Source organism: Vulpes vulpes, chromosome 5 (assembly GCF_048418805.1).
Source record: "Vulpes vulpes isolate BD-2025 chromosome 5, VulVul3, whole genome shotgun sequence".
Taxonomy (NCBI): domain Eukaryota; kingdom Metazoa; phylum Chordata; class Mammalia; order Carnivora; family Canidae; genus Vulpes; species Vulpes vulpes.
Window position 1 is genome coordinate 97,647,121 of NC_132784.1, and position 15,507 is coordinate 97,662,627.

General features: G+C 35.8%; 1 pseudogene; it reads right to left on the reverse strand.

Annotated features, from left to right (window-relative positions):
- Positions 1-2,141: 2,141 nt before the first annotated feature.
- LOC112914589 (developmental pluripotency-associated protein 4-like) overlaps positions 2,142-15,507 on the reverse strand; it is a 61,102-nt pseudogene continuing 47,736 nt past the window's right edge.

A 15,507-nucleotide genomic window follows, 5' to 3' on the forward strand; every position in this document is an offset into this window, starting at 1 on the left:
GCCTGAGAACAGTTTAATTTTCCCAGGTTAGGCTTTGTTAGGTGGGATCAATGCCATGTTTTATTGCGGGTTGGTTTTCCCTGTTTTTGAAGCAAGGCCCCTTTTAGTGTTCTACCCAGTATCTTTGAAATATTAGGTCTTCCATTCCGGCTTTTGGGACTAATTCTGCCTTTGTGTAATTTCTGAGTATGATTCCCTCTTACGTTTTCAAGTGGTTCTCTCAAGTAGTTTATCACAGATAAGCGCTAATGAGTATTCAACCAACACTGAAGTGGAACCCTTTGCAAACTTTGTGGAGTCCTTTCTCTGTGTAGCTCATTCTTTTCTGATATTTTTTCCTGCTGAGTTTAACTGCTTGGGTCTCTGAACTGCCAGCATTGTCTCCTCTCCAGGGAGATTACAGGGCTCTGCCTCAGGTCTCTCACCCTCCACCATAGCCAGGCCACTTTCTCCAGGTAGTAAACTGTGAACATAAGGTATGCATTTGTTTCCCATCTCTCAGGGATCACTGTACTTTATTATCTGATGTCTTGAGCTCCCAAGAATAGTAAATGTTTGAATAAAGAAATCCCCAGCTTGGTGACACCCTTAAATGTGGTGATTACAGTTTTTGTGTCATTTTTATATTGATATCATTATTACCTAGCCCTAACTCCTTCTTGCTATGACATTATGTGTTGATAGTAGCACATTCATATAATAATTTTATTCTTTTTCCATAGTCTTTTGATTGTTCTTTTTTTTTTTTAAGATTTTATTTATTTATTCATGAGAGACACAGAGAGGGGCAGAGACATAGGCAGAGGGAGAAGCAGGCTCTCCGCAGGGAACCCGATGTGGGACTTGATACCTAGACTGGGATCACGCCCTGACCTGAAGGCAGACACTCAACCCCTGAGCCACCCAGGCGTCCCCTCATTTGATTGTTCTTTTCACCTTCAGAATACTATCATGCTGACCTTATTGCATTTATTGATAAATACAATAATCATCCAGATTATCAAATGACCTGGATTTCTACAGTTTTTAAAATTGAAATGTTAGACTTTCTCTCTAGAGGGATGACATTTGAGGTTTAAAAAAAGGAATATAAATAGACAAATTGGCTCACACTGGTCAAATGACTAGTCTAAAGTCAACTACTGCGTCACTGTCAGACCCAGGGATGGCCCTTGGGATCATAACTTCCAACCACTTGTCATCACCTCTAGACCACACTTTTCATTATTCAAAACCCTGAAGATGCTTAAGGAAGTATTGCTTACATTGTTAGAATACTTAGGTCAAATGGTAATTCTCATGTTTAAATGTGTCACAGGTAGATCTGGAAATTCATTCATATGATGAATACACACTCATTTCCTTTCTTATCAATTCAGGGAGTAACACATTATATTTGCAACAGTTTGACCAATAAAAGAAACTTTGCCATAGTACAGGAATTTGAAAATAAGCATCATATTCAAGACATTTGATTTCACATAGTTATCATATAATGTGGTCTGGAGAGGGGTATAAACTCGGGGAAGCAAAGTGTTGTAGAATAGGCCAATTAATAGGATGTCATGCCATGCTCACTCTGGCACAACCCTCTGAGCCAATGTTTCACTCGTTATATACACCAGTTACTACAAAGAAAGATTACTCTAAGCAACATTCATGCTCATGTTTTCTTTCAGACTTGCTATAGAATTTATTTTACAATACTCATAAAAGTAATGATAGTTAATAATAAAACTAGATAAAAGAATGAAAACCAACTTATACATTTTTGATTACTTGATCTCATCTTTATTATTATTGTTTGGGAAAAATGTCATTATTCTCATTTAACAAATTAGACAACTGAGTTTCAAAGAGATTATTTTTTCTGACTAAATGTGTCAAAACTTGGAATACAACAGAGGCCTGACTTCAAAATTCATGCTTGTTCTTGGGGCACCTGGTGGCTCAGTTGGTGAAGTGTCAGACTCTTGTCTAGGCTCAGGTCATCATCTCACGATCTTGAGATTGAGCCCCCAACCCGAATCAGGCTCTGCACTCAGCAGGGAGTCTGCTTGAAGATTCTTTCTCTTTGGCCCTCCTCCACTCTTTCTTTCAAATAAATAAATAAATAAATAAATAAATCTTTTTTAAAAAGTTCATGCTTGTTGCATTTTTCTAAGCTCATTCTCAAAATCACTGCTTTGTAAGACTAAAGCTGTCAGCTCTTCAAGGCATCGCTTCCCTTAAGTGTATGAACACAGTACACTTTGAACAGTTTCTCAGCACTATATAAACTTTCCTATCCAGATCAACCTTTTCCACCACTTAAGTAGTCCTGAGGGGTATGCTGTAGTTCCCTTTTTGCATCTATTTTTTCCCCTGAGTTGGAATCTGGTTTCGGGCTTATCTTGTCTTCAGAGCTTGGTTTGAGGCTTGTCTCATATATGTGAAGTGTAAACCTCATAATCAAGACTCTTTCCTGGCAACTTACCTTCTTCCATGGCTTCCCTACCTCCATCAACTCTACCACTTGCTTTCTTTTCCGAGGCAGTTCTCTTTACAGAAATGTTCACATGTATGAAGAGTGTAGTTTTCTACAGCATGTTAAGACCTTTACCTAATTTTCAAGTATGATTCAGAAAAGTTAGCTCTTTCACTTCAAAATTAGAATGACAATATATTATCTTATTAGATTTTAAGATTTGGCTTGTGAGTTGCATGCCTCACTGAACATCCTTGACAAAAATCATTCCACTTTCGGATTTTAAATCCATCAACTATATAATGCCTTTGAGTGTATTTTGCAAATTTTAGTGTGAGGGTTCTTTAGAGAGTGTATTGTTTATTAAAGTGATGTTTCAAGATCACTTAGGACAATATTTTTCCCAAAATGTAAATGTGAAAAAACAGTGATGGCAATAAGGTAGGGAAAATGCATGAGACCAACTTTAATAATATGATTCCAAAGCAGTTTGTGAGAACCCTACAAACCAAGGGGGTTTCCATTAGAAAAATACTAAAATTTAGTTCTGTGAAATCTAGGGGCTTTCTGCTGTTCAGCTGCAGCACATGGACTGAAAAAATTAAATCTCATTTCATGAGCATCCTGTGTCAGTTTCTTTGCACTGCAGGAAATAGGTTCAAAAAAAAAGATATGAGAAAAGATATGAGAAAGATATACAATTGCTATGCAGAATGCCCTGCATACTAGTTCGTACTAATGTGGCCATTTCCAGGAATCAGTGGTTGATTATTTTTCACGTGATATACTTAAAGTATACTGATGAGAACGTATCCACATCCAATCAAATTCTCAAGCATCTTTGCTGGTGCAATCACATGTTCTTATATTTATCATTAACCCTGACATGTAGACATGCATCTGAAGGTTCTATATGCTTTTTCATGTGTCACTTTTTATATGTAATTCAAGAAACATTTTAAAATAATTCACTTCACTTAACAGTGAAGACTTTGACTTTTGATATATTAAGCTTCTCTTAAAGAATCTCAAAAGATCTTCACTAGAAAAACACACTGGTTTAAAAATGTAACTAACAATTCACATATATCTCTTGAACATCCCCACATATATTAGCTCATCTTTACTACAATAATATGAGAGAAGTATTATTATTCTTATATTTTACAATGGAAAATATAATCTCAGAGATTTTTTTAAACCTGCTTAAATACACACACACACACACACACACACATATCTCATTATGTACTATGTTTTCTATATATTTATCAATCTTCACAATGACCCTAGGAGGAAGAAACAACTTAATTTCCATTCAACAGATGGGGCAACTTAGCTTTGGAAGGTTAAGTCATGAGCGTAAGTTTATCCAATTGGCAAATTTTAGGGATAGAATTTACAGTCCTTGGTGTCTAATTTGACGGCTGTCAAATGGCTGTCTATTCTACCATATTTCTTTCCCTGGTCCATTGACTCCACAAAAACAGTGCAAGGACACACACCCATGGCCTCTGATTCCATTTTCCATGGAGTATCCACCTTAAGGCATGTTAGTTTTATAAGTGCAAGAATTTAATTGGTGTGGAAATTTCAACAAATTGATGATTAGAGGTAGCAATAATACCCATGTCTGGAATTATTTTTTTTACATGACTTATTACTCCTGAGAGTAAAAAACTGCAGAATCATCTGCTCCTAAGATATATCCTTGACTAAGACTGATAGAAGATGTTTTAGCTGCTTAGCAGTGAACATCCGAAATAGCATCTTATCTAAAAGGTTGTCCTCAAGACTGACCGATCACTACTATGATTATAAATAAGTATTAAATATAATTAAAATAGGGATGCCTGGGTGGCTCAGCAGTTGAGCATCTGCCTTTGGTTCAGGGCATGATCCCGGGGTCCTGGGTCCTGGGATAAAGTCCTGTATCAGGCTTCTTGCAGGGAGCCTGCTTCTCCCTCTGCCTATGTCACCACCTCTCTCTGTGTGTCTCTCATGAATAAATAAATAAAATCTTTAAAATATAAATATATATATAATATATGTAATATATACATATATAAGTATATATTATATATATATGATTAAAATAAAATCTCTCCAAGGTAACTGTTTAAAATCTATTTAATCTGTTTAAAATCTATACCCTACATCCTTGTCAAAGCCTTAGCTTTGAGTCAGCCAAGAAAACCCTGTGAGAGGAGTGGAGGTGGCTTATTCTGGAGTCCTATCCTGGCCTTCCTGTCCCACAAACAGAGGTCAAATTTCCCTGCAGTCAACTTCAAAACTGCACGTATGAGGAAATGTATCTAGTCAATCCACTGATCTGTCCTCTGAGGTCAGTCCTCTTCAGTCTCACTATTGAACTTCCTCCATGACATCTGATATGAGGGAAGTCTTCCCGTTGACAGTGTGTCAAGTTCCCTTCCAGGATGATGGCAATGTAGAACCTTCTATCTCTGACTAAAGAAATGGCTCCAATACTTCGGAAAATGCCAGCGTGAAAACTGGTGACCACAATTAGTCATAGGCTGCATTGATCGAGAAAGATTCTTGCTATTTTACCTCCTTCTGAACATTCTTTATTCAGTGTTGGGGATTCAGGGTAAATCTTGGCCGCATGCTGAAGCAGTTAGTTCAAGCCAGGGTACACACAGTTCTTGAAATAAAAGCTGTGGCTGCAGACAGATGTTCTAGTGTGTGAATTAATGCTTGGGGGCTATGCCTTTTAGCTGGGGAGGAAATGCTACTGAACACTTTAAAAACTCAGACTGAAAAATCCAACATAAGTCATGGTTACAATTATGAACGAATGCAGATTGGTGTCTAATCCCCTGCCATCTCTTTCTGGATACCTTTTCCAGCTCTTTTCACTGTGCTGTCTTCAATGGGTCTCTTAAGTAGTTTCATAAAGAAAACATTTATTCTTTTGTATCTTAATCAGTTACTGTGATGGGCAAAAGGAAGACACTTTAGAGCAAGTTTATTAGTTCTGAGCTGTATGAGCCCCACATAATGTTTAGTCTGAACAGTCTCCAACTTTGGAACTTTTGAAGCTCATCTTAAAAGGGGATTTACTTGGCTATTTGTTATAGAGTGAGTTCAAACTGATTATCTGTTAAGTGGGAGCTAAGCTGTATGAATTATAAGTGCCCTTTAAAGGCTGGCTAGAGGAATTGTAAAGCATGAGGGAAAAAGAACCCTATATGCATTGTAGGTAAAGCTTAGTCTGAAAGTGGCACAGATGTGGGGATTCATGCCCAGAGTTCAAGAAAAAAACCACAACTTCCTCATAGAGTGTCCTCCTCATGGCCTCAGAGCTACCTTCAGTTGGCTCGAAGGAGGCTCATAATTTCTAAGTAACTATAAGTAGGGCAGCAGCAGGAGCAAACTTGAAGCTTTTTACTTTATTTGCTTGTTTTTTCTTTATGAAAAAAACAAAAAGTTTGGTTACTAGAAGCAATTATGGTTATTAAAAGCAAGTCTGAGGACTTCTGAGGAATACTGTGGGGTAATAAAACATTTTATGGTAAAAGATGAGTTCAAGGGAAAGGAAGAATGTTATTTGAACTTCTCTTGAAAATCTTTAAGGGTCAGAATGTTACTGTCATCTTCTACTCTATTTAAGAAATTTAATTAGTGCATAGTGCATACTACTGAAGGGAATGCCCAATTGTTTTGTAACCAGTAGAGAAGGAGATACATGCTAATTGCACAGTTACATTTAATTCAGGGCAGGATAAAATCAGTGTTATTAGAGAAGTACAAAAAAGTGAAATGACATTGAGAAAGTGAAGAACTTACAGCATAGGTATCAAGTTCAGTTCCCAGAGGTTGCTTACTTCCTCATGAACCTTGCCTCTGGTGTTTGCTGACGGGAGATTGTCTGACCAATCTTTAATTATAGGTGGAGTTAACTGTTGATAGGATCAGTAAGCATTTTCATCTATTGTAGTTAAACAAAAAAATGCTTTCAATTAGCATATCAAAACTTTGGAAGGCTTTATTAAGTGGTATACCTGATGGTCTGCAGGAAAAAATGAAATTCAAGTTCAATGGAGGGGTAATTTTATTTATTTATTTATTTATTTATTTATTTATTTATTGCTTCAAATTTTTATTTAAATTTTAGTTAACATATAGCATAATATTGGTTTTAGGAGTAGAATTTAGTGACTTTTATCACTTACATATAACACCTAGTGCTCATCAAAACAAGTGCCTTCCTTTTTAAAGATTTTTTTATTTTTATTTATTTTTTATGATAGACATAGAGAGAGAGAGAGACGCAGAGACACAGGCAGAGGGAGAAGCAGGCTCCATGCAGGGAGCCCGATGTGGGACTCGATCCCGGGACTCCAGGATCGCTGCCTGGGCCAAAGGCAGGCGCCAAACCACTGAGCCACCAGGGATCCCCAAGAAGTGCCCTCCTTAATACCCATCACCCATCTAGCTCATTCCGCACCTACCTCTCCATCAACCCTCGGTTTGTTCTCTATAGTTACAAGTCTCTTAGGTTCGCTTCCCTCTCTCTTGTTTTCCTTCCCACGTCACCTATTTTTTTTCTTAAATTACATATAAGTGAAATCATATGGTATTTGTCTTTCTCTGACTTATCAAAGAGGGTAATTTAAAATATTTCCCATTTTGATATGATTTTTAGACTTACAGAAGACTTGGAAAGATAGTACAAAGTTCATGTATAATTTTCACCCACTTCCCTTAATTTTAACATTTTATGTAACCATTTTTCAATTAGCAAAACTAATAGGGGCACCTGGATGGCTCAGTTGGTTAAGCATCTGATGTTGATCTCAGTTCAGGTCTTGATCTCAGGTCATGAGTTCAAGTCCCATATTGGGGCTTGAAAAAAAACCCACAAAAACCTAAGAAATTAACATTGCCCCAATTCTATAGTTATTCTACAGACTTTAAAATAAGATTTTCCCAGTTTTCCATAAATATCCTTTTCATGGGTAGCCATTACATGGAAAAAGAAATTGAAAATAGTTGATAATACCAACCGTTGATAAGGATGTACAATAATTGGCACTATCACATATGGTACCAACACTTGGGCAAATAATTTAGTAATATGTAGGACTTCACTGTCCCATGGAGTAGCCACCAGCTACATGTGGCTGTTGACCACTTGAAATGTGGTAAGCTAAGCTGAGCTATAAGTGTAAAATATTTATTGGATTTCAAAGAATTGGTACAAAAAAAGATATATCAATGATTTTTATATTGGTTATATTTTGATATGATAATATTTTGTATTAAATGGAATATATTATTAAATGTTTTGAATTAAACTATAGTATTAATATTGTTTCTTTTAACTTTTTTGAAAATGGGAGCTAGAAAATTTTAAATCACATATGGGGATCACATATTTTTATGGAACTCACTGATCTTGAATGTAAGAGAAGTGTTTAAGATTCAGATATTTTAGAGAAGTTCTCATACTAGAGAAGTTCTCATACTAGAGAAGTTCTCATACTTTATAATGAAGGGATATGTGTAAGACTTGCATTGTATTAATTTTGAAACAATATGAATTTAGAAACAATTTACATTTGTCAATAGAATACATAAAAATTATATTATTATAGTAGAAAATTTTCAGTAGTAAGGAATAATCTACATTTACTGATAAGTATAGATAATTATTTCAAACAAAGTGGTTAAAAGAGGTATTAAATTATACAAGGTATGAATGGGTTTGAGATCTGCAAGATACACACTGGAGCCCAGGCTAAATTTGTTAAATCCTCAGCTTTTCTTCAGGTCCATGTAGAAAATTATAGTTTTAAGCCATACAATTTTTGTGTCATTTGTTACACAGCTTTTTTTTTTTTTATGGCAATAGCTAACTGATAGAAGAGATTCAAACCACAGTAGTATAATTCTTTTCATCTGAGATGAAAAAAATAAATGTTTTGTACTTAAACATTTTTTCTGTTAATATTGTCTCTTATAAATATTAAAAAAATTAACATTTGTTAGATTGGGATGATAAATATATGGCTGAATTACATCAACCATATATTTATCAATATTCAGAATTCGATATTCTGTCTATATATTTGAAATTTCTTAGTACTTTTTTAAAAGATAAAATGTCTTAAAAAGTAAAACTAAACACGGTATACCCACTCATGGAATATTATTCAGTCTTAAAAGAAATGAGTTATCAAAACATAAAAAGATATGGAGGAAACTTAAATGAATATTACTAAGTGAAAGAAGCTGATTATGATGTGTCAATGTAGGTTCATCAGTTGAAACAAATGTATCACTCTGGTGGGGGATGCTGATAATGGGAGGGGGAGGCCAAACATGTATAGGACAAGGGGTATATGGGAAATTTCTATACCTGTTGCTGTGAACCTAAAACTGCTCTAAAACATAAAGTTATGATTTAAAAAAGAGAAAAGTAAAGTTATAGTACTAATTGCCCAGTTTTATATTACTTTATTTGTGATTTCAAGCTGATAGTAATTCTTTGATTTTTTTCTGCATTCATTATTGGTTTACTTAAATAGCTCTGATTTATGATTCATATTTATGTTTATGTACACCTTCCAATTTAGCATTTGTCTTCCCAGATTTTTTATTTTTTAAAAAGATGTATTTATTATTTGAGAGAGATGCAGTGAGTGTAAGAGTGAGGCAAGGGTCAGAGGAAAAGAATCTTAAGGAACTCCCTGCAGAGTATGGAGCCCAACACAGGGCTCAATCAGAACCCTGAAATCATGACTTGAGCTGAAACCAAGATGTTTAACCAACTGAGCCACCCAGGCATCCCCTGATTTTTCATTTTTAACAAAATACTCATTAATTATTGCATTAAAATAAAATGGAGTGGACTTGGTGACCTTTTGATTTATATTTCCAGTATCTGTCATAATTTTATCTAATAATGTGTAGATCATATACCAATGAAGAGACTTCATATTCAACACATGCTATATCTGAAAATCAATAAGTGATAATCTCTCTGTCATTTTCCTACACCTTTTCAAAGCAATGGGACCTACACAGCACCTAGAGATAACCACATTTCTCTGGTTTTGTATAGCAATAGGAAAAATATTTGAAGACTTTTTCCTAACTGGTGTCTTTTGTACCAGACATTTGTGCCCTGCTCTAGCCTTTATCATAATTGGGAGAAAAAACTCACATTGATGAAATCATTAGGAAATATGGGAACTGGAAAGTCAGTTGTACAGGAAGCATGGCCAGGAGATAGAAGATGAGCACTCCTGCAAAGAACAAATAGAAAACTGTCTGAATACTTCTGCAAAATTTTTTTATTCTTTATTCATCACATCATTATTTCGCAACAAATACCCTTTCAGCAGCAATAAACTGAGGTTTATACCTAATGAAAAACTGAATTGTTTTGGTTACTCAAGATTGATAATGGAAGTGAAGTTGCTCAAAACATTTGTCAACATTTTCCATCTACGGTGGGGGCTGCAGTGCTATCATTGACCACATGAAAAACGGAAGACACAATTGTACTAAAGCATCAGCATGTACTTTGTGAGTAATTATTTCATGAAAATTGTGCACAGAGATTATGAATATCAGCATGTGAGATATTAATGAAAATCTCTGTGATCTTAGTTAAATGAAGCCTGGCAACCAGAAACTGCTAGATCTATCAGAAGTCAACTTGAAATACTAAAATCATGTTACATGCTGACTGGAGGGTGGTTTAAAGTTCATCCAATGTACCTACTCAGTGAGCCAGTAACTCTGAGCCCTTTAGGCAATCCTCAGACAAAGGCCTTCCCAAGTAGGCCATCTGCCTCTGTCTGAACACATTTTTGCCTTGGCTACCATCTCAGGTCATAATTTTGATGCAAACCCAGAGTGTGGTTTTCAAGAAGGATTGCATCCAGAAAGACAGCTTCAGCCCATCCCATGTCCCTTATGTTTTTGACCATAATATCATATTTTTTGTAAACATATGTTTTTTTTCTATTGCCACCACTATAAAAAAGAGGAAATGAAGGTGTGAAGTAGAGATAGCATTCTTAGTGAAACATTCCTAAAAAGTGGGGACAATCCTATCGGTGTCATTTTAGCTACATTTCTTGGTATAGAAAATCTCCTCAGTAATTGAGTTTCTAATGATAAAGAGGGTTTGCTTGGCCAACTTTGGTCATGCTCCTAAACCTTCTAGGCTCATCTGCACACTTCATATCCAACAGTGCATAGTTTTAGCAAGATCCCTGCTAAAATGGTTTAGCAAAACCTCCCATTCTCCCTAACTGGTCATTTTCAATATCTAATCATGATCCTCATCTCCCATCAGTCCCCCAGTAATGTCTGATCATCCTGGGCTTTCTTTGGCAAGAATCTTGTTAGATAAGTTTGACCAGAATTGCCCCTACTCCTTGTGTTCTAACTCTTATAATTTTTCATTCACTAACCCCCATCCTGATCCTTGGTTATAAATTCCCAAGTGCTCATGTTGTATTCAGAGATGAGCCCCATTCTACACTGAGATCTCTTTTCCTGTTTCATAATACTCCCATATAAAATCTATTTTTATAGATTTATAAACTTTTAACTGCTGCCAACTCTGTTGTTTTGTTGACACTAACTTGAGTTCTTATAGAAATGAAAGAAATATTTACATCAAAAAAAGTTTGCACCATTGGAAATAATAGCTATAGTTCCAAAAGCTTACCTTCCTTTCCTTACTACAAAAACTATAAATTATTAAGTGTCTTATTATTCTTAATAATTTCCATTATGATCCTAATATTATTGTAGCCATAAATATTAATCTCTCAAAGACTTTGCATAGTTTGGTACAAATTCTTTTTTCATATTTGTGCTATTCTTATGAGGTTAGAAGTGAAAGAAAGTTATTTTCTTTTAGAAATGCAGGAATTTTTTAAGCTTCACCAAGAGTTAATGAGGTGTGGATGAAATGAAACTTACTGATTCTCAGCTCATGCATTGTTCTCATTTTTCTTCAGGTTCCTCATTAGAAATGACTAGGAGAAATGAGAAAAATGGTAATAAAATCATTGTTCCTGGGAATTTTCAAGTTGTCCATGGAGGTGTTTTTTTTTTTTGTTTGTTTTTGTTTTTTTTTTTTTTTTGGAAAGAATATTTGATGAATCATAGTTCCTTGCATAAACCACTTTGAAGAAAAAAAAAAAAAAAAGAAAAAGTTCAAAGGGGATGTCCAGAGGATAGCTCTCTGGGTCTACAATGAATTGATTCTTAGTCAACAGGGGAATTTCTCAAACATTCTTAAAGCTCAACCCAGAAAGAACAGCATCTGTCAGCAGTGTCTGTCTTCCAGGTCAGAAACATTTACAAGTAGAGCCTAAATGTGAAGCATCTACTACAACTCCCTCTTAAACAACTGTTTTCATCCCTTCAAGAGAAGAAAAGCCAAATAATGGGACTCTGCATTTCTGACTAATTACTCATTTCCTGCAAATGTAAAACCTAACAGTTAACATGAAATGATGATAGCAACAAGTTATGTATTATAAATTGTTTCAAAGAATTCAAGCTCTTTTGAAATATTTCTGTTTAATAAAAAGCCAAAGAAAGAGAAGAGCCTGTCTCTACTCAAATAAATTTTTCTTGCAGACCACCAATGGGAATTTCTTTTTGCCACCAATTGGTAAAAATGACCCTATTCATGTTAGTTTATTTTGTGGTTTATAGTTCCTGCACTAAATCATAGTTGCACAGATAAAATTTCAAGTAACATTATTCGTTACTGGTTAGCCTGAAACTATAAACATTTATGGGATTGGTTCATAATGATGAGTGGGACTTGAGGTATTAGTCTAACCCAGCAAACTTAAGGTAAAATCATAGAAAAAAAGTATATTCTAGAGAGAATCTAAAATTCATCTGGAATTCTGGTAAACATCTCCTTTGTTAAAAGATATAGAGGGACACCTGGGTGGTTCACTTGGCTGATGGTGCTTTTACTTTCAGCTCCATGCTGAGCAGGTAGTCTGCTTGAGACTCTCTTTCTTCTTCTCCCTCTGCTCCTTCCCCACTCATGCTCTCTCTCTCTGAAACAAACAAACAAACAAATAAATAAATCTTTAAAAAATATGAAAAAAATGTGCTTTCATAACCATCCATAACAAATTATGACATTTCACAATCTTTATAATTCAAAACAAACCATTATGAGGTTTTTATAGAAAAAGTAAATTATATTATTATGATTTAATTGGCTGGCAAGTGGACTTAACAAGAGAAGAAAAAAGAAAAAAGGTTGTCTTTTTAAAGAGAGACATTAAAGTGATTAAAAAAAAAAGGATTTTATTCAGTACCTACTGACAGTAGAAGAAGGAGCTGAGAGCTCCATTTACAATTTGTACAGAGATACTGTGGCACTTCAAAGGGAGAATCAGGGAATAGGGAGGTGGAACTATAGGGAGGCTCAAGTGGAGCCAGGGTAATGGAAACTTATAAAAGGTAGGTCAGTGTAAATGATTAGTCACTTGGGTATGCTAGCTACAATTATGGAAGTTAGGATTCTGTCCTCTCATAGAGTCTAGGAGACAGAGGCCCTATTCTTCCTGATGATTGCATTTCAGGTAATGGCTTCCACATCCTTGAGAAAGACACTCCTGAGTTGTAGGACAAACAGACAGAGGAAGGATTCACAGTTGTAAGCCCTTTTCTAATAAATGTTCTAAGGAAGGGAGGTCAGAGGTTTATCATCAAGTGTTGCCTAGAACAAGTAGCAAAATCTTTTGACAGCCCTGAATTTTTCCAGACAAGAGTACTTCTCTCTCTCTTTGTCTCTATCCCCTGCCTCTCTTTCTCTCTCTCTTTCTCTCTCTCTCTCTCCTCCTACTCCACTGCCCCAATCTTTTATTCCCTCTCACTGTTATCTGACAGGATGAACTATAGAAAAAAGAAACTACCACTGTAGGTATTTTAAGCAAGAAGGGTTTTAATACAGGAAATTATGTGCTTACACAAATATTGGAAATGATTTACAAAAGATTCTAGGCTGGGCCTCCAGTACTGACCCTAGATTGACCTTACTGGGAAGTTACTACATCTGAGGTCTTTACTGGAGCTGTAAATTTAAGAGTAATTCCTGAAGCTGTAATGCAGGTGTTGGAATACTAAAAATAAGAAGCTGACACTGCAGCCACTGTGTCTGCCTTGCAACACTGAGGACACTAGAAAGTGGATTCCCAAAGCTAGAACCTAGGTATTGACTCTTGACAGCCAAGAAGCTGTAGAGTATGCTGGAAGTTGACTGCAGAAACACCTCATGTTTTCACAACGTTGTTTGCAAGCAGAAAAAAAGATAGCTTTGACTTTGCTGTACATCTAAATCTTCTATCAGCAGAAACTAATTTGCATCCAGAACACTAAGTACAAAGTATCTTTGTTTCTTTTCATTCTTTCCACTTTTTTCTCCCTACCCCCATCTTTTAAATGTATGCATGTGTACTTACCCCACCAAAAGTGATAAACATTGCTGAGCTATGAAAATTACACATAATAAATGAATCTCATGCTTTTATATAGTTCATAGTCTGCCAGAGAGATAGATGAGGAGTTACTGTGCCACAGGTAAGTGCTGGAGTAAAATTGTGGAGGGGGCTCTGGAAATGTTAGAGAGATTATCTCTAATTGGAAACAGAGATGTTGTTACAAAAATGAACCTAATATCGTCTATGGAAAGATGACTACAAGCTGTGTGCTTTTTTTTGGGGGGGGGGAATCCTTTTAGAGGGAAGAATAAATTGGAAAGTATAGATTTAAGGAAGTCTGGTGAGCTAATGGAATAACAAGTTGTTTGATATAGTCCTGATGTAAAGGTAGTGGCTCTAACTCTAGAAAAGAACAGTTGGAGACAAGACCTTACCTGTAAGCATGAAGCTACACTCCTAAAAGCACAACAATATCTAAATAAATACCACTTGGCCTTTTCCAATCTTGCTTTGTAGTTGGTATAAAAATTAGGTCTAGGTTTATGATACCCAAGACCTACTTCTCTGATGAATAAGTATTTCCTCTCTAAGCTTCTCTATATTTATTTTGTAAGCTTAAAAGAACACAGAATGTCTCATTATTATGGGCATACACATTTAATTTTCTGATTCATTTAACAAATATTAAGTGCCAATGTTGTGCTGTGGAACATAGTACAGAAGAAAAACAGATGATTATATCTGTGACAAAACATCTTTAGTGAGGAAACAGACATGTAGATTAGCTATAAAATTGGATGATTGCTCTGAAGTAATAATGTACAGAATGTTCCAGGAATCCCGATGAGGGCTCTCCTAAGTCAGTTGAAGACATCAACAGAGGCTTTATGACAGAAGCAGTATTTTAACTGAGAAGTAAAGACTGAGTAGGAACTTTCTAGATGGATTAATATGTGGAGGTGGAAGGATGTTCTAGGGGGAAGCTTTTCATATATCAACCTTCCTCAGTGAGAATAACACTGGCTAGTGGGGAAGGCCACTATAGGATTGAGATGGCACCATGAGGATATGCAGAGACATAGATCAAACACTTCTCTCAAGGGTATAGCAGAAATTGTGTAGTAAAAGATGCAAGTACCACGAGCTTCTAGAGAAGAGAGCTTTCCTGAGGCCTAGGGAAGGCAGCATGGGCTTTGTGAAGGGAGTAGAATTTGATTTGGAAGGACTGAAGGAACCTTGCTCCAGATTTGGCTAGCGATGTGAACCATTCTCCACAAATAATATTAATGGGGTCCAGCTATTGGAGAGCAGGAAATAGAGCCTGGCTTTAGCAGAGGCACATCATTGAGACTGGCAGAAATCAATTTTGGACATGTAACTGGTACACATTATGGAAAGCTAAAAATGCCAAAGTGCATTTAAGGGAGTAAGAAGAGTATTGAAGAAAATATTGTATCTGGAAGCCCATAGATTCAAGTACTTGTCATGTCTATAATCACTTCTGTAATGCTGGACATGGCACACAAGGTGAAATTTCATAATCTGTAAGGCTATTTCCAGTTCTAAATTGCTACA